This window comes from Pristiophorus japonicus, chromosome 12 (assembly GCF_044704955.1).
Source record: "Pristiophorus japonicus isolate sPriJap1 chromosome 12, sPriJap1.hap1, whole genome shotgun sequence".
NCBI lineage: Eukaryota > Metazoa > Chordata > Chondrichthyes > Pristiophoridae > Pristiophorus > Pristiophorus japonicus.
Window position 1 is genome coordinate 111,499,517 of NC_091988.1, and position 19,945 is coordinate 111,519,461.

Genomic DNA, 19,945 nt, shown 5'->3' on the forward strand with positions numbered 1-19,945 from the left:
AAAAGATGCTCTATCAATGATAGCTTCCTTCTGCAAGCATTAATCAAATGTCTGCAAGGGAAAATTGGAGAAAGGGGACTTTTAAAACGTGCTCTTGTACTAATGTCACTGGCCTCAGCAGCCATGTCTGCACTGTGCTTTCAAAGATCTCAATCTGCTCCCAATGTAGGGAGAAGAGTGCAATCTGTCCCAGCTACAAAAGGGCAGATGGTCCCTGATCACCATCCAACCCCTTAAAAAAATGGGCTTCCACAGTGCTATCCTTCATTTGACACAATGGTAGCCAATAAAACGTAACACTGCAAACTATTCTGGTACATATTTTCTTGTAAAGTTCCATGTTTTGTCAGCAAAAAAAACTAACTTTCTTTAAAATGTAATGTTCTGATGAAAGATTAACCTGAAATGGCAACTCTGTCTCCACACACATGCTGCGTGACTCGATGAATGTTTCCAGCATCTGCAGAATTTTGCTTTTAAGTTTCTTGTTTGGTTAATTTAACTACAGGTCTTTCACTATCTGCTCACTATAGTCCTGTCAATTGGCAATAGGACAAACTGCACAAGTAAACCAATATGCTTTAATGTCATGTGGTGAGAAGTTCTTAATACAGCTCTCACCACCAATACCAGTAAGAGACCTAGCCATCAGTAACTGACCCGAGTGCAATGTCACTTCTATAACAGTGTTTCTATACTTCTGGCCACAAGAAATCAGGGTGTGTGTGCCACTTTCCCATGTTAACTAGCTCTCTTATCCCAATGGCAGGATTGCAAACCCACATAATAGGACGAGAAAGTTGGGTTGAACTCTGACCTCAGCTGCAGAACTGCCAAATGTAGTAGCACATTTATACGTCTCAAAAAAAGCTCACTCCAGCCACAACCCAAGCTTGGAAGAGAAGAATCTACAGTTGGATTACCCAGGTGCCTCTCATGTGGACATGGTATGAAAGTTTCATGCACCCACGTTATGCTTTACTCAAATCCTAGTGACATAACTGGCCGTCGATAGGCTACCATTGGGTCCTTGCTGGTTTGATATAATTAGGACTACACAACTGTGTGCGCGCGTGCGTGTGGGTGCATATGCGCGTGCGCGAAATACAAATGTATCTATGTGTGCATTCGACCTACAGGAGCTTCTTCACAAACTGAGTCCAACAGTTTAGAAGACAGTAATAGTCTCAGTTGTAATCATGCCTCACATCCAAGTTAACTACGCAAAATGGGGAGGCGGGAGAAATAGGAAGGAGTTGCGGGAGAAATAGGAAGGAGTTGCGGGAGAAATAAGAAGGAGTTGCGGGAGAAATAGGAAGGAGTTGCGGGAGAAATAGGAAGGAGTTGCGAGAGAAATAGGAAGGAGTTGCGAGAGGGTTCAAACTAGTGGATTAATCACAATCAGCCAGGCTTCATACATCTGGAAAGCAATTGTTTATGAATATCGACATAAAAGAAATTGCATTTCTATAGCGTCTTTCACAGACATGTCCTAAAGCGCTTTACAGTCAATGAAGTACCTTTCAAAAGTTGTAGGGCAATGCAGCAGCCAAATTGCGAACCCCCTCCCCCACCCACATCTTGCGATGTAACTATTTGTACTGCACTTTTTTGCGTATGCGTCTGACAAGCTCCACCCCCCCCCCACCCCCCCCATCATGCCGTGTCTGACAAGCTCCACCCCGCCCCCCCATCATTCCCTCCACGTGGTGCCAAGAAACATAGAAACATAGAAAAATAGGTGCAGGAGTAGGCCATTCGGAGAAGCAGAATCCGAGGCCAGAAACTGCCGACCTAAAAGAGGCGGGCTGAGGGGGGGGGGAAAGGGAGGAGAGGGGGAACTCAGGGAAGGCGGATAACATTCTTCCAACCCCCTACAAGGGACATCATTGGGGTGGATGAAATCCAGAAGTCACGACACTGTCACTATTCACTTCATATCCAATAAACCTGTTAACAATCTGTACACAATGGGGGGGGGGGTGGGGGGGAGGGTAAGGTCATGCACTTGCGCTGGTGAAAGGAGGGACTTTGGCTGGGGGAGGCATGCACTTGCACTGGGATAAGGCACTTTGGCTGGCCCTTGCTGTCTTCTGGGGAGCTCTGCCCTCTGTCGCTTCAGGAAGTCAAAGCAGATCGAGTTACAATTTGCAAAGTCAGTGAGACCTTGGGATGGCCAGTTCCAATTACACATTCCTGGGAAACTTCAGAGTGTGGCTTATCCTCCTAAGGTACCAATCATAGACAAAGGGTGGAGCATGGCAACCATTTTGGCAGTACAAATAAGTATGTCCCCGATCATGGTTTTTTTCTCTTTGTCTCCAATGGCAGCTGGTCATTACTCTGCCATTCATACTCCATCTGGATTAACCTTTTTCTAACTTCTGCTATTACCATTTCAATTTGGCCCATCATCCCTTTTGTGTCTCTAATTTCTCCTGCCTCCCACCCTATCACAGACCTTCCCTTTTGTTCTTTCTTCCCCTCCTCAAGAATGTTCTTTTTGAACATTCGCCAGTTCTGACGAAGGGTCATCGATCTGAAATGTTAACTCTGTTTCTCTCTCCACAGATGTTGCCTGACCTGCTGAGATAGCCAGCATTTTCTGTTTTTATTCCAAGATTAAAAAAAACTTGTTTTATTTAGAAGTGATTTGGTTGAGAGATGAATATTAACCAGGACACCGGGGCGAACTCCCCTGCTCTTCCACCATGGGCAGACGGAGCTTTGGTTGAACTGCTCATCTGAAATACAGCACTTCCAACAGTGCAGCACTCCCTCAGTGGGACTTGAACCCACAACATTCTGACTCAGAGGCGTGAGTACAGAGCCAAGACACAGCTGACACCAGAGCAAGGAGAGAATACAGGTGTTAAAGGCTCCCATGGTCAAATCACCTGTTCACACATTGGGAGGGGAAAGCTAGCAAAGAGCCACACATACAGCACAGCAGTGTTACTGCTTTCAGGCTGGAGGAAGGAGGGTTTGAAAAGTAAAAGTAATCCAGTTTCAGTTATGTGTAATATCAAGAAGCAAAAATGCACAAACCATGCTCTTTATAATGTTTACAGATCTCTGCAGCACTATCAGAAAGAATTCAGCAAACCTCACCACTACAGTGGATTTAAAAATGCCATTAATTTAAATAACCATGTAATCAGTGAGCTCAGTTAGGCAGAAACTCAAGGGCTGGCCTGACTAGTGAGGGCTAAAATCTCTGAACTTTCCCAAGGCTGATTTACATCAGCGGATATGGGAGGCGGAGGGGGCTGGCCCCAGACAACATGGCCCCATCCAACAGCTGCTGGGGAACAGGCCAAGGCGAGCACAGACCCCAGCAGGGACAGAAATAATCAACTCTGTCTGTCCTGTCTGAGCAGATATCTATGAATACATGTTGACCCAATGAGTCTTCCCAGGCCCTTATCACCCCTTTATATATAAATATTAAAAACACTTCACATTAAACAAAGTCAAAGCTCAGATTAACCCAACTCTATGGACAGCGATTCCCACAAGCAGAGTTATTTTATCTCTTCACCTGCGTGGGGAAAACTGAGCAGCCCACCACAACTCACCCAAGCATCAGTTCCCCCACTACCACCCTCCTCACCCCCCGGATTGTCTACAGGTTATTCAACAGTTGGAATATTCACGGCCAAGTCCAATCTGGATATATACTTGAAAAGGAAAGATTTGCAGGGCTATGGAGAAAGAGCAGGGGAAGTGGAACAAATCAGGTAGCTCGTTCTAAGACCTGGCACAGACACGATGGGCCCAATGGCCTCTTTCTGTGCTGTAAAATTCTACGATAATCCTTCCCGCTGACTCTCGATAAGGTCAATTGACAATGATTAGAAGCACAAACGCAGGCCAGTCAGGTTCTGATTGCTGTTCATTGCCCCCATCCCCTTTTCAAAAAGCCTTGAGGCATCAGCGGAGAGCTCCACCATGATGCCATTACAGTTGAATAGCCTGTGCTTACCGTCTGTAGGCGCAGAGTGGTACGGATATTTGGAACAGGTGTCAAGAGGCTGACGCGCACCTGGTGGAGCCTACCCCAATGTCAGTCCATGGTCTCGGGAAAGATAGGGAGAAAACTGAAGGACAGAAGAATGAAGTATGTTGCTTGTATCGAGCCTGGAGATGGTTGCTGAATTCACCCTGGCCCATGCCCGGATTCCAGTGTTCATCTCTGGCAAGGTTGAGAAATGTTTTCCATGTAAATTCGCTGTGTGAATCTCCTGCTTTGGGTAAAGGCACCGTCCAATGTACTCATCATAGACAGTCCCTTGGAATCGAGAAGACTTGCTTCCACTCTAAAAATGAGTTCTTGGGTGGCTGAACAGTCCAATACAAGAGCCACAGTCCCTGTTACAGGTGGGACAGATAGTTGTTGAGGGAAAGGGTGGGTGGGGAGTCTGGTTTGCCGCACGCTCTTTCCGCTGCCTGCGCTTGTTTTCTGCGTGCTCTCAGCGATGAGAGTCCAGGTGCTCAGCGCCCTCCCGGATGCACTTCCTCCACTTAGGAATGTCTTTGGCCAGGGACTTCCAGGTGTCGGTGGGCATGTTGCACTTGACCAGGGAGGCTTGGAGGGTGTCCCTGTAACATTTCCTCTGCCCACCTTTGGCTCGTTTGCTGTGAAGGGAGTTCAGAGTAGAGCGTTTGCTTTGGGAGTTTTGTGTCTAGCATGTGAACAATGCGGCCCTCCCGGTGGAGCTGATCAAGTGTAGTCAGTGCTTCAATGCTGGGGATGTTGGCCCCGTCGAGAACGCTAATGTTGGTGCGTCTGTTCTTCCATGGACAGTGTAGTATTAAGCCGCACTGACCACAAGCTCGGACCTGCACTGACTTAGCTGATCTCAGCAGAAGTTAAGAGTTGGGATTTCACAACTCCCGATGCTGTGCACTGTCCAGTGACGCTTACTGGAAAGTGGGGAGTGCGTGTGCACGTGCCTTCAGGTTAGGACAGTACTCAACTCAGCTGTGAAGAAGAATGGAGATGGGGCCAAGATACCAGAGACAGGAAAGAACAAACTTGTATTTATGCAGCACCGTAACACGTTCACAACCAATGAAGTACTTTTGAAGTGCCCTCTCTGTTGGTATGTAGGTAAACACGGCAGCCAATTGCGCACAGCAATATCTCACAGCTCACTAACAGCAGTGAGATGCATGACCAATTAATCTGCTTTTGGTGGTGTTGGCCAAGAGATAAATGCTGGCCAAGGCATTGCGAGAACGCCCCTGTTCTACTTCAAAGTAGTGGCGTGGGATCTTTTACATCCACCTGAGAGGGCAGATGTTCAGGTTAAAGTCTCATGTGAAAGACAGCACCTCCAACAGGGGAGCGCTCCCTCAGTATTGCGCCGATTATGCAAAGTCTGTAATTGGGCAGGAGCACACATCCGATTCTAGGCGAGAATGCTACCAACTGAGCCAGGCTGACAAACACATGAACTTTTACCAAAAACACACTCCCACTAATGAGTCTATTTATAATAATGTGCCATTTACCTCCTTGTACGATTCATATACTTCTGCCACAAGTCATTGTGAGAAAAATCCTGGAGAATGAAAGAACTGAGAAACTGAGGGTAGTAACATCGCAGTTTTCTAGTTGAGACTCCCCTCTACGGGGACTTGGAAGAATTTGCTCCATTTAGTGGGAGCACAGCAACCAGCAACAAAACAAAACACGACTCAGCCAGACCTCTGTTCAAACATTCACATCATTGCACACAAGTACAGCGACTGATTTAAATCCATCAGACCTTCTTCCCTACCTCCCCCTGCAAACGCCCATGTTTATTAAATTACTGAACACAATACTCACAGATAAACTGAGAGGGGAGGGGGTGGGGGTGGAAGCTTTTTGCCAAAGAAACACTTACTTCTTCCAAGGAATGGTTAAAACCTGCCAACGTGCATTCTCCCTGAAGCTGAGATGGGCTCCCTTCCAGTCATGCATTTTATTTCTCTGACCAATTCCAAAAGCAAGATCCGAGATTACGGTATAATCGCTGAATAGCATAGCCGTATCACCAGCCTTTCAACAGCAGCTGCCCTGAAAAGGTTTGCCAGGCAGCAGAGTATTTTAAGTTTGTTGGCAGTGGTGCGAGGCTACATACTCGGGAAAAGAGCTCGGAATAAAGCAGGAACATTATCCAGCGGTCCTGATAAAAAAAAGCCTGTTTGCATTCACTTATACGTGAAGGTCATCAAACAATGACCTTGACTGGACATGACGGGAACAAAGATGGTCACACCCTAACCCAGGAACCTCCTCCAGTCCTACATCGCTTCTCGAGGGCTCTCTGTTGCTCCGACAGTGGCCTTTTAGGAACAGGAGTATGCCATTGAGCCCCTCGAGCCTGTTCCACCATTCTACTGGGGCACAACTGAACTGCATCTTAACTCCATTTACACAACAGCTGTTATTTATATAGCACCTCCAACATAGCAAAACAGCCCAAGGCACGTTTAGACAAATTGTGATACGGAGCCATATAAGATGTTAGGACAGGTGACCCAAAGCTTGGTCAAATAGGTAGGTTTTAAAAATCTGAAGGAGGAGAGGTTGAAGGGCAGAGACATTTAGGGAGGGAATTCCAGAGCTTAGAGCCTACCCACCCCTGCTCCATATCCCTCAATACTCTTTTATGTAACCCTCTGCCTCCCTCCAACTCCACCATTGGGATCATTCAACCATGGTCCTACTTATTGGAACTCCCTCCTTAAACCCCTCCACCTCTATTTCTCCCTCCACCTTTTTTTTTTTTTTAAAAGTGACATAGGGTGAGAGCCCCATATCTTGCCACTCTAATATGTTAGAAGTCTTACGCTGGCATACATCACAACTTAATTAGCCTTTAGCTTAAAAACCTCACGTTGGCACTTAAGAACGTGGAGCTAATTTTAAAAAAAACAGGGTCTCCTACCATCCATACCCTTAAAATCTGCCCGACCAATGCTCCACGACATCCAATAGTAATAGTATGTTATGAAAAGGGACAGGGCCAGTGTATTTGCTGACCGATTCTGACAATTCTACATGCCCTATAGGTTGCAGAGCCAAGCATACGTTTGATCTCCGGTATTATGCAGAGTTAATTAATCTCAGTTTGGACAGCAGCTGAAGTGTTGCAGTTAACCTCAGCACGGCTGGGTGGGTGGGAGGGGGGGTGAAGAGAGAAATTCAACCAGAAGTCCCACTCCTGACCGCTATCCAGTGTGTCCTGCTGGAAAGCATGTGCATCAGGCAGAACACAACCCAGTTCATCTGCCTGCTGACACGGTCTAGGCTTAAGCATGAAGAACTGTCACTTCAGTGTCACAGCGAATGGAGGATGCCTACCATCCTTGAAAGCATATGAGAGGAGAGCTGGGGAGAAAACTGGAAAGATAAATGCTATGAAGTGAAACAGAGAGGGTTAATGCGACAGAGTACAAGCTGCCTGGAAAGATCAGTGCCTCTGTGGCTCACACGCCCCAGAATTTTGCTGCTGAAGTCCCTTTTTAAAAAAAAAAAATCAGACCATCATTCCTGGGGCTAAAAGCTTCTTTTATATTGGGTTAATGAGGCACTCGGGGCCATTGACTCCCAACACACGGTTTCTCAGCCAGCGGCAGGGTCTGCTGCCTCTCGCTGGGTTCAGCGAGTGACCTTAGCAAAGTTTATTTTGCACGAGCATCCACTAAACGCAACAAAGAAGCCTCAAACTTGCTCAGCACAGTGGCAGTTCCGCCCCGTCCTTTTCACGAAAGAACATGATAGGTTCCACAACTCTGCCTACAGAAACCAGCAGCTCCCATATTTCAACTCTCATTCCAGTCTGTGCCTATACCTGTACACAAAATACGAGTAAGCAGTAACAGATTTTCTATAAAGCGTCACAAATCAACACCTGTTATTGCATCATTTTCCTGTCAAGAGATGTTACCAGAGTGGGCTCCATTCCTCCATGAGACATCTCCCACTCAAAGATGCTGGATTTGTGCCAGCACTGTATAGCCTGACTACCTGCTATCCTCCTGTTCCAGTCCCACTCAGCTGACATTTCAGTCTAATACTGAGGGAGGGCTGCACTGTCACAGGGCTCATCTTTCGGATGAGACATTAAACTGAGGCCACTTCTACCCTCTCAGCTGGGCATAAAAGATCCCACGGCACCATTCAAAGAAGTTTGGGAAAGTCATTTTGAAGTGCTGAGAACACAAACTCAAACGCACCAGCCGCATAAATGATGTGGCTACTGGTCATTCTGCGACGAGTGGCTCACCTCCTGACTCCCCAAAATATCACTGCCACCTCCAAGGCACCTATGTGAGAACACCACCGTAGGCTATAAATAGAGCTGGAGCGCCGGGCCCTGGAACATCGTGGGCGGAGGTGCAGCGAATGAGGGTACGGGGCCCAGAAGAGCCGAAGGCCCGGGGCAGTACGGACTAGCCCACACTGCGATATATGTTTGTGTGTGTGTGTGTGTGTGTGTGCACTCGGTCAGTGCAGCAGAGCAGGTCTCCAGTCGTCCTGGTTCAACCCTTGCCACTGGATAAAGGCCTAGCTCTGTCGAGCCCGTGTGGTGGCTAGTGTGCAACGGTCACCACACGTTAAAAAAATCCATGCACAGGCATCTTCCACCCCCTCAATTGGACTTCAGGACTGGAACATCGGGTCCTTCATTGAAACATCTGTGAACTCATGTGTAAGCAAGTCATCCTCGTTCGAGGGACCGCCTATGGCATGACATGACAATTAAGAAGTACGATGGAATACTCTCCACTTGCCTGGATGAGTGCAGCTGCAAAATCACTCAAAAGGCTCGATATCATCCAGGACAAAGCAGTCCATTTGGTTGGCAGCCCATCCACCACCTTAAGCCTCCACTGCCAGTGCACTGTGGCTATTGTGTGTACTATCTACAGGATACCCAAATGTTTCACCACAAGAACTGCAGCGGCTCACCACCACCTTCTCAGGGGCCACTAGGTATGGGCAATAAATGCTGGCTTTGCCAGCGACCCCCACATCCTGTGAATGAATAAAAAACAAACAAGTTATACAGAAGCAATGACAGAATATTTTGTTTGTAAATGATTTTCTTTGTGGGTAGGGAAGGTCTGGAGAGAATTTGAGGAGACTCTGCACGTCCCTTGCCATGACCCATTTCGCAATGACCACAGTCAGTACATAATAAGCTCACTATAACTTTGAGACTGTACCTGCCTTCGGGTGAACACACTAGAGGAAATGGAAGATATTTTTTTTAAGTTAAGCAAAGAAAAAATCCCCACAAGTTACAGCTGGAAGACAGGAAACAGCAGGCCATGTTTCTAAAATAACTTGCATTTAAATTAGGTCTTTCACAACATCCCAAAGAGATTCACAGCCAATTAAGTACTTTTGAGTAGTCACCATTGTGATGTTGGAAACATAACTACTTTGCGTACAAGCAAGCTCCAACAAACAACAATGAGATCGATGTCAATCTGTTCCAGTGGTGTTGGTCGAGGGATAAATATTGGCCAGGACACCAGAGAGAACTTCACTGCTCTTGTTCGAATAAGCCTGTGGGATTTTTTACAACCACCCGAGGGGACAGACGGGTTTAATGTCTCATTCGAAAGACGCCATCTCCAACAGCGCAGCGTTGCATCAGTACTGCACTGAGGTGCCCTCCTGAAAATAACGGGCTGAAAAATGAAACAACAGACGTACGTTTTCCCTACATCATGAGATTTAATTTACTGCTTGGTGAAATGAAACCAACCCAGATAGAAAACAAATATATAAACCCAGTTACTCAGCAGTAAATATTAGATTGAGGGTAATTACTGAATTGATACATTTCTCTGTTGATCTGCTGCCTATGTCAAATTAAGGCAAAATGTTTCCATTTATCAGTAAAGTACAAATAATCCTAGAACTAGTTTGTTTCACTGGAATTATTTAGCATATTGGTGCAGTACCAAAAGAGTAAGAGACAGCATACTTAACTCAGATACACTTTTCAGATTGCTTGATACCCATCCTCTGATGCTTTTAAGTATCACTTTGTACTTCTCCCACTGCAACAATCATCATCAAAGGTGCTTTAATATTTAGTTGTTAGTTCAGATCTAGGTAGCCCAGTGCATTCATTCCAGTTCCCCATTGGTTAACATGCTAAAACCAGAATAAAGGAGTTGGTTTTAACAAGGCGAGTTGGCATCGGAATGGCTTATCTCGAACTTCAAAAATAACAAGGCTAACGGTACTTTTGACTAAGTGCTTCACCCTAGTATTATGCAGCTTAGAAAGGCTGTCTGCAACTAAGTTTTATACATTAAGAAAATTCTGCACGCCCATTATTATTCTTACTAAAAGCCCGACACAAACACTGCAGCTCAGATTAAAACTTGTACTGGCATACGACAATCCACAAACAAGGGACACACCCCTGTTGTTCTTGTCTGCACAGCACTGGATTATACGCTGTCAAATATGATAATAAACACAAGTTCAACTTTTCCTCAGGCTGGGACTACAATGGACTCCTGTGTTACTCAGAATCACTAAAACAAAGGCTGTTTCAATGACGATGGAAATTAAAAAGTCTGAGCAACGTGTTCGAGCTTCCTACACTTGATCTTTATCAAGTTCCAGACTTGCTCAAAGGCTCCTTTTCAACAATGACAGTTACAAACTCGCAACCTGTGCTGGCAAAGAATTAGGCAAAAAATAAAAAATCTTTGAGCTATGGTAAAGAAATGGACCAGGTTGCCTACCCACCTGCGACATGAAGCAGACACGAAACTGTGCAAAGGATAGGAAACAACATTTCAGGGTTCACTTTTCAGTTCTCCACCCCACCAATTTTCTCCTCTCCTGAAGGTGAAGACTCTCGATGAACTACAATCATTGCTCATGCCTAGACAAGTGATGGCTTTGCGACTAGGGAGTCACCACAGCCAAGCCTGATTTTGTCCTCACCCGATACGCACACAGACCCACTCCCAGGACTCACTTCGACAGCATTCAAATGAGATCTGGGTGAATCGTGAATAAGATGGCTGCTCACTGACCACAATTTGATACACTGCCTCAACCGTGCTCCAGTGTAAAATCTTAACCCTAAATCAGTCCCTCACACTGGGCTCCCCATGTCCCACCCGGGCACAGAACTGGCCCCAATACTACACCTGACAATGACCGCCCCACCCCGCCATAACCCACACCTGACACTGCCCCCCCGCCCCCACCCCCCGAATATCCCACACCTGGCACCCTCCCCCCACCCCCGCCATATGCAACACCTGGCACTGCCCCCCCCCCCCGCCCCCGGGATCCGTCGCACGAGCACTCGGGCGGTCAGCGGTGTGAAGCCGGGACCCGGGCCATGCTCTTGCACGGTCACACCAGCTCCGGACCCAGTGCTGGTCTCGGGACCAGGACGGGCACCAAGCACAGCCCACCTGAGGCCCCGCGCACCCGGAGCAGCTGCTGCAAACTGTCCCGACCCTGGGCCCGCCCCGCAGCGGCTCTCAGGCCCGACTGCAGCCCATGTGCCGTCCGCACACTCACCCGCCCAGGTTCCTCACACAACACGGCCCGAGAACCGGGGGGAAAGCGGGAGAGGGGGGGAAAGCGGGAGGGCAAAAGAGAGAGGGGAGCGAGATAAAGGAAGGGGTAACCGAGAGTGGAAAGTGAGTGGATAGTGAGAGCGAGACAGAGAGTGGTGTGAGATGGGCACACCGAGGGGGAGCTAGGGAGGCATGGGTAAAGAGGGTAAGTGCGAAAGAGACACAGACAGATAAGCAAACAGAAACTCAGATATTCTGGCAGAAAGAGGAAGGGTGAAACACATAGATGTAAGCAACCATGTTTTTGAAACTCACTAGTCGCACTTGCAATGTTCTGACCTTGGGATAAAAGTGTCACTTGTGTATGGGGAGTTGGCTCTCTCTCACACTCAGCCAGAGTTTGTGCATGCTTCCCTGCAGCTCAGTCCTCCTTGCTGGAACTCACTGCAGCTGTCTGTGTGCGTGTGTGTGTGTCTCTGTGACCCCAACCCCAAAAACAGGTTATTTGAAACCTTTGAAAGGAGGCAATTTACATTCAATTGGAAAGGGGGCCAGCATTTCAGCCCCTCTGATCCTCCATTGCCAGAGAAAAGCCCCTTGTATAGCTGAACAAAGAATGGCTAAAAAAAAAATCTTTGACCCCTTCCCTTCGTGCAAAGGAGTCAATTCCTCAACATCCTGTTTCTATGGTAACCAAACAAAGGCCTGTTTTTTTTAAATCAAGCTTGCTGGAATTCCAGGGAAATCGTGCATTTTGGAAGGGAGGATTTTAAAATGATCAGCTCCTGCGTCTCACTCTGTAGGATACCTTAGTTCCAATTCATACACCTGGGGGAAGAGAGTTTACTAGACTGGACAGGAGGGGTGGGGGGGCGGGGGAGAAATGACTGCAGCTCTCAGTTTGCTGACCAGCAGCTCTCCCTTCCCCCATCCATCTTTAGTGCACAGCCACCAAGGTAAAACAAAACACAGAAAATAAAATAATGAGAGCAAGTGTTGTACCCAACTCAAGTCTTGCTTTTACTTTCCTTACGTGTCTTCGGCCAGTAACTGCAGTGGGCAAGATGGGTTAGAGAAACCGTGCAGCGGGAACTACATGCTATGTGCATTTAATCTGCACTGCTGTTAGTGATCGGGGAGTCAGGCCTGAATTTATGCATAGCTTTGGGATAAACGATGGCTAGTAAGTGCCTCGATGTACCAACTCCTGCCTCAAGGCATTAATGCCCCCCTTGACACTCCGTGTAAACCCAGCCTGAGCACTCATCATCATAGGCAGTCCCTCGGAATCGAGGAAGACTTGCTTCCACTCTTAAAATCAGTCCTTAGGTGGCTGAACAGTCAAATACGAGAACCACGGTCCCTGATGGAAGGGGTGGGTGGGACAGGTTTGTCGCACGCTCCTTCAGCTGCCTGCGCTTGATTTCTGCATGCTCTCGGCGATGAGACTCGAGATGCTCAGCGCCCTCCCGGATGCACTTCCTCTACTTAGGGCGGTCTTTGGCCAGGGACTTCAGGAAGACTTTGAGGGTGTCCTTGTAACATTTCCTCTGCCCACCTTTGGCTCATTTGCTGTGAAGGAGTTCCGAGTACAGCGCTTGCTTTGGGAGTCTCGTGTCTGGCATGCGAACGATGTGGCCCGCCCAGCGGAGCTGATCCTCGCACTAATGCAGCTACTAAGTCATCCCAGATTGTCCTGGAGTCTCCAGGAATTGAAGACCGCAAGTGACCTGGGAGAGAAATTGTAGGGAATTCGAATATAGTGCAGCTGGTCTCTGACATGTCGCGGCTGTGCGATCTTGCCACCTCTCAACTATCTTATCGGTATACGGACAATGCATCTTGCGGGGTTACAATGTTAGTGCTGGCTCACTTTACCATGGCTCCTGTGCAATCTCTCTATCAAATAGGAAAAACCTCCTGGAATACATCCAGGATATCGAGCGATAACAACAATGTCCCAAGATGCTTCACAGGAGTATTGAGACACAACAGCGCAGGAGGGGACTGCTGCGAAGCCAGGTCACTGATTGCAGTGCGGGCAAGTACAACAGGAGAGGCGAAGGAGCGGCAAGAGGTTGTAGAAGGAAGTGACCAGGGCCCAGGAGAGGCGCGAGTCTGGAGCCCGTGGCAGCATGGGCCAGCCCACACTGCGATATGTTTGCGCACTGGGTCCATGCAGCCGAGCTGGTCTCCAGTCGCCTTGGTTAATCCTTGCCACTGGATAAAGACCTAGCTCTGTCAAGCCCGTGTGGTGGCTGGTGTGCAACGGCCACCACATGTTAAAAAAATCCACGCACAGGCATCTTCCACCCTTTAGAATGTAGTTCAGGATCTGGAATATTAGGTCCTTCATTGAAACACCTGTGAACTCATTCATTTTTGGCGTGGAAGCAAGTCATCCTCACTTCGAGGGACTGCCTATGATGACAATGGATGAGACAAAAATTTTTGACACCGAGCCACATAAGGAGAAATTAGGACAGATGACCAAAAGCTTGTTCAAAGCAGTAAGTTTTAAGGAGCCTCTTAAAGGATGAAAGAGAGGTAGAGAGGCAGAGAGGTTCAGGCAGGGAATTCCAGAGCTTGGGGCCTAGGCAACAGAAGGCACGGCCACCAATGGTTGAGCGATTATAATCAGGGATGCTCAAGAGGAGCGCAGACATCTTGTGGGGGGGGGGGGGGGCACTGGAGGAGATTAGAGAGATAGGGAGGGGCAAGGCCAGAGAGGGATTTGAAAATGAGGAGAATTTTGAAAATCGAGGTATTGCTGAACCGAGAGCCAATGTAAGTTAGCGAGCACAGGGGTGATGGGTGAGCAGGACCCTGTGCAAGATAGGACACGGGCAGCCGAGTTTTGGGATCACCGTTCGTTTACACAGGGTAGAATGCAAGAGGCCAGCCAGGAGTGTGTTGGAATAGTCAAGTCTAGAGGGTAACAAAGGCATGGATGAGGCCTTCAGCTGTAGATGAGCTGAGGCAAGGGCAGAGGCGGGCGATGTTACGGGAGGTGGAAACAGGCAGTCTTACTTATGCTGCAGATATGTGATCAAAGGCAAACTTCCTTTCAGGGTCAAATATGACACCAAGGTTGCAAAGGCTGGTTCAGCCTCAGACAGAGGTTAGGGAGAGGGATGGAGTCTGTGGCGGGGACCAAAAACAATGGCTTTGGTCTTCCCAATATTCAACTGGAGAAGATTTCTGCTCATCTAAAGCTGGATATCAGACAAGCAGTCTGACAATTTAGAGACCGAGGAGGGGTTGAGAGAAGTGGTAGTGAGGTAGAGCTGGGTATAATCAGCGTGCATGTGGAAACTGTGCTGTGTTTTCGGATGATGTCGCCAAGGGGCAACATGTGATGAGAAAGAAGAAATAAAAAAGAAATAGATCCTTGGGTGACCAGAGGTAACTACGCGGGAGTGGGAAGAGAAGCCATTGCAGGTGATTTCTGGCTACGATTAGATAGACAAGAATGGAACCAGGCGAGTGCAGTCCCACCCAGCTGGACAGCAGTGGAGAGGCGTTGGAGGAGGATGGAGTGGTCAACCGTGTCAAAGGCTGCAGACAGGTCGAGAAGGACAAGGAGGGATAGTTTGCCTTTGTCACAAAGGATGTCATTTGTGACTCTGATGAGAGCCGTTTTGGTGCTGTGGCAGGGGCGGAAACCGGACTAGAGGGATTCAAATATGGAATTGCAGGAAAGATAGGCACGGATTTGACAACATGTTCAAGGACTTGAGAGGAAAGGGAGGTTGGAGATGGAGTGGTAGTTTGCAAGGATGGAGGGGTCGAGGGTTGTTTTGAGGTGTGATGACAGCAGATCTGAGGGAGATTGGGCCAGTACCCGAGGAGAGGGAACCAGAAAAGGAAGGTCAGCAATTTGGTGGGAATAGGGTCAAGGGAGCAGGAAGTGGGTCTTGGACAGGATGAGCTGGGAAAGGTCACCACGGGAGATCGGAGAGAAACTAGAGAAAGATGGGAAGTCATTGAATATATTTAAGGTGGAGATAGACAGATTTTTGAACTATGGGGAGTCAAGGGTTATGGGGAGTGGGCAGGAAAGTGGAGTTGAAGCCAAGATCAGATCAGCCATGATCTTATTGAATGGCGGAGCGGGCTCAAGGGGCCAAACTGACCTACTCCTGCTCCTATTTCTTTTGATCTTGTTCAGGACTAGGGCAGGGGGGATCCTTAAAGGAAGTTCGGCCCAGGTAGGCTAGAAGGAAGGGAAGAGGCAGAGGCAGCTGAACGGATGATCTCAATCTTAGAGACAAAGTCGTCCATGAGCTCCTCACACTTATTGTCAGAGGTGAGACTGGGGAGAGGGGTTTAAAAAGACAGTTAGCAGTGGTAATAGAAGCAGCGGTTGATCTTTACTTCCAGAATGATTCTGGAATAGTGAGCAGTTTTGGCAGATGAGAGCAAGACCCGATAATGCTTTATGTGGTCCAGCCAGATCTGGCGGTGAATGGCTAAACCAGTTGTCCACCATATCCATTCCTGTTTGCAACCCTTGGACTTAAGGGAGCGAAGAGGGGAAGGGAAAGAGGCCAGATGAGACGGTAATTGTTTTAACAGGGACTAGGGCATCAAAGGTGGTGGTGGGGGTGTGATTGAGCAGATCAGTTACTGCAGAAATGTCATGGTGAATGGAGGGCCAAAGGCTGGACAGTTGAGAGTTCATAAGTGCAGTCGGGAGAGAGTTATTTTCGTTAGATTTGGATAGCCCACATAAGCCTTCTCCAGCTATTGGGCAGGTGCAACGGTCAAGAAACAATGTCACAATTCACAATTTCATACATGGGGGAGTTGGGAAATCACCCGACTTAAAGAAATAAAACAAGGCTTAATTCACATAAAATCAGCTATCTTGTATTGTAGATAAGCTTTTGAAGGACTATGCGTAGCAGCAATCACACCAAGGCTCTCTCCCCAACAAAGGCCGGCTCTGCATGCCATCCATTATACGCATTACAATGAAGGGTGTGTCAACGTTTCTGTAATACAATGCAAGCCTGAAGCAACAGAATCGGAGGTAGTGGCACGCATCAGAAAGGCTGTTTTACAATGTTATCTGGAGCTACTATGCTGCACATGCTGATCGAATTCAAGCCCTCGTTATATGTGCATTTGGTAGCAGAACTCAACCATCTCTTTGTTCCAAGTTAATTCACCCATCTGTCTCCCCACCCTGTCTGTATACTGGTATCATTGGTCACTCTGCTTCCAGAATGGTTTTTGTGTTTTGTTTCGGGGGGTCATTGGTATCTCCCAAATCTGGTCATAAAAACAGGGTAGATGATGAGATGGTTCCAGATTAAAATGCGAGGTCCCCAAGGAAGCAGCTGAAAGTTGAGACCTGCAACTTCTATGCACTGAGTCTCTGAGGAGTTCGCCAACCCCATGTTAGCGACCACCATCTGCCATCAACTTCTAAACATGACAAAACAAACTCGGAGGTGGGGGGGGGGGGGGAGGAGGGGGAGATCCATGATGTCAGATTTCTGATAGACTATCAAGGGTTTCGGTATTTTTCCCTATTTGAGATTTGCTCATACATTACTTCCGATGAAGTAGGTGATGCCGCTGTTTTCCGCTCCGGTGGACATAAAAGATCCCATGGCACTACTTTGATGAGGAACACGGACGTTCTTACAGGTGTCCTAGTCAATATAAATCCCTTAACCAACATCACAAACAGATAATCTGGTCATTTATACTCTGTGGGAGCTTGCTGTTCTCCTACATTATAACAGTGACTACACTTCAAAAATACTTCATTGACTGTAAAGCGCTTTAGGGAGTCTTGAGGTTGTGAAGGCATTATGTAAATGCAAGTTACAAAAGAAGTAAAAAAGATAATTAAAGCATTCTTTCAAACTACAAAGTGACCAAGATCGATCAGAATTAATCCAGACTTTAAAAATAAAACAAGTATTTCTTTGTTTGCAGACAAAATTTATGACCTTTCTGAGCAAGTGCCTGCAGATGGAACAAATCTCGGCTAACAATCGGCCTCATTTCCTTCCCCCACCCCCAACCCAGAATGAGTTTTGGGGAGGGGAGGAGGACGAGGAATCTACCAAGGTTCACGATACACTACTGATCACTATCCAGGGGATTGCTATTGGAAAGTACGTGTGGGAGGGTTGAGCGAAGACAAGATCACGTAAAGCCTACTTGGTGAGCAGCAGAGTGACCAGGACACAAGGGACGGTACCCAATGAGTCAGTGTCAGAGCAACCAGAAAGCAATACCCAAGGGACGGTACCCAACAGGTCAGTGTCTGCAGGCAGTAACCATGACTCAAGGGATGGTACTCCACAGGTCAGTGTCTGCAGACAGTAACCATGACTCAAGGGACGGTACTCCACAGGTCAGTGTCTGCAGGCAGTAACCATGACCCATTGGACAGTACGGTACCCCACAGGACGGTACGGTACCTCACAGGGCGGTGTCTGCAGGCAGCAACCATGACCCATGGAACGGTGAGTCAAAATCTAAGATAGAAAAGTTTGGAAAAAGTTAAAATAAAAAAAGCATTCCACTCACTTGGATTCACATATTGAGCCCACATTGCACCAAAATGGCAGAGATAACATTCCACTCTTCACAATGTGCCAAGAGCAGACTTAAGTGCATCTCCATGAACCACACTGGTTACTAGGACAGGAAACCCTACATAACAAGCACTGAAGACACCCCTACCACCCCCCCCCCCCCCACCCACACACACTACCCACCACCAAGGAAAAAACTGTCTTTGAATTGCTGGACAGAAAGCCCAAACACAATACAGTTCTTAATATTTTATCTGCTTCATCCATTTTCTCCTCCCACGTGCACCTCCCCCAGTGTTTGTCTTTTCCCATGGGTTTGCCAATTTTACAGCAGGTTTGGCCAACTGTCAGTATGGTGTGGATGGTCTTTGCACCGAATGTGAATGGCATCCACATGTGTGATGGTTATCGTCCTAGGCAACCATACGCAATGTCATGAGTTCAAATACCACTATGGGAGGTTGGCACCTCAACCTGGTCTGGCCTATCCTTGACTGCAATCCTGGAGAACAAACACTGCTCCAGCGTTCAAAGGGTGAGCAGTGGATTAATTCTGGCCAAGTATCGCCATGCTGACTGCATCCAGATCTTGCTCGGTAAGGAAATAAAAAGCAGATTGCATTGGTTGACTGGGTCCCAATCTCCCAACATCTCCTGTATTGATTGAGAAATAAACAATTGCTTTTTCTATTTTAGGCTATTTTTCTTCCTACCCAGTTTTTCTCCCCCTCCTTGCCTGAATACAGCGACACTTCCTGGGCGCCCAACAGGCCACTCCCTGAGCGAGAGTCTAGACCGGATATTTGACCATCAAAGGCATCACAACCCAGCCCAATCTCATTCTCGCCCATCGTGCACAGGCACACACTTTCCAGTGGGGATTGCCAAGCGGACTAAGGAACATCGACCCTGGCTGAAAGAAGCTAAACACTCTGGAATCACCAAACGATCCACTCCTGACCTTATGACGAAGGGAAGATCGTCGATGAAGCAGCTGAAAATGGCTGGGCCGAGGAACACCTGCAGTGATGTCCTGGGAGCTCCGACAACCACCACAACTTTCCGTTACGTCAGGTATGACTCCAGCCACCAGAGGGATTCCCCTTTAACCCTCAGTTTTGCTAGGGCTCATTGATGCCATATTCAGTCAAATTCTGCCTTGATGTTAAGGGCATCTACTCCCACCTCTCCTCTGGCATTCAGTTCTTGGATCCATGTCTGGATCAAGACTATAATGGCATTTGGAGTTAAATGGTTCTGGCTGAACCCAAACTAAGAACAAGTGAGCAAGTTATTGGATGAGTACATGCCATTTGATGGCACTGTTTTTGACTCCTTCCTTCATTTTACTATTGATTGGGAGGAGACTGATATAGTAGTTGGCCAGGTAGATTTATCCTGTTTTTTGTGGATAGGACAAATCTGAGCAATCTTTCACAGTGCTGAGTAGATGCCAGTGCCAGCTAGACTGGAACAGCTTGGCTAGGGGAGCGTCAGGTCATCAGCACTGCAGCCGCAATCTTGTCTAGGCCCACAGACTTTGCTGTGTCCAGTGCCGATGGTGAGCTACCAAGACCTTCTTGGGTCAGTTAGCGATAGGCAATAAATGGCAGCCTTGCCAGCAATGTCCACATCCAGAGAATGAATTAGGATATATATATATGGTACTAATGCACAAGTGTGGGATGGGGGTAGAGGTAAATAATCCCACTCCTTGAATGATTTTAACATCCCCTGTAACTGCTCCCACCACTACCTTCATCACAGGCCTGTAACCACCATTCCTTCACCCAGCAGCAAAATCCGAGACCCAGTTTCTC

General features: G+C 47.6%; 1 protein-coding gene across 5 annotated transcripts in view; it reads right to left on the minus strand.

Annotated features, from left to right (window-relative positions):
- dag1 (dystroglycan 1) overlaps positions 1-19,945 on the minus strand; it is a 112,090-nt gene that overhangs the window by 52,880 nt on the left and 39,265 nt on the right. The window contains exon 2 of one of the 5 annotated variants that reach the window (XM_070895858.1): positions 8,791-9,034. The exons of 2 other annotated variants lie outside the window; for them this stretch is intronic. The gene's annotated coding sequence lies outside the window, so the exon portion shown is untranslated. Of the gene's footprint in view, positions 1-3,985; positions 4,054-5,894; positions 5,917-8,790; positions 9,035-19,945 lie in introns of those variants that run through there. 2 more of the 5 variants (XM_070895860.1, XM_070895859.1) reach the window with 2 other exon arrangements.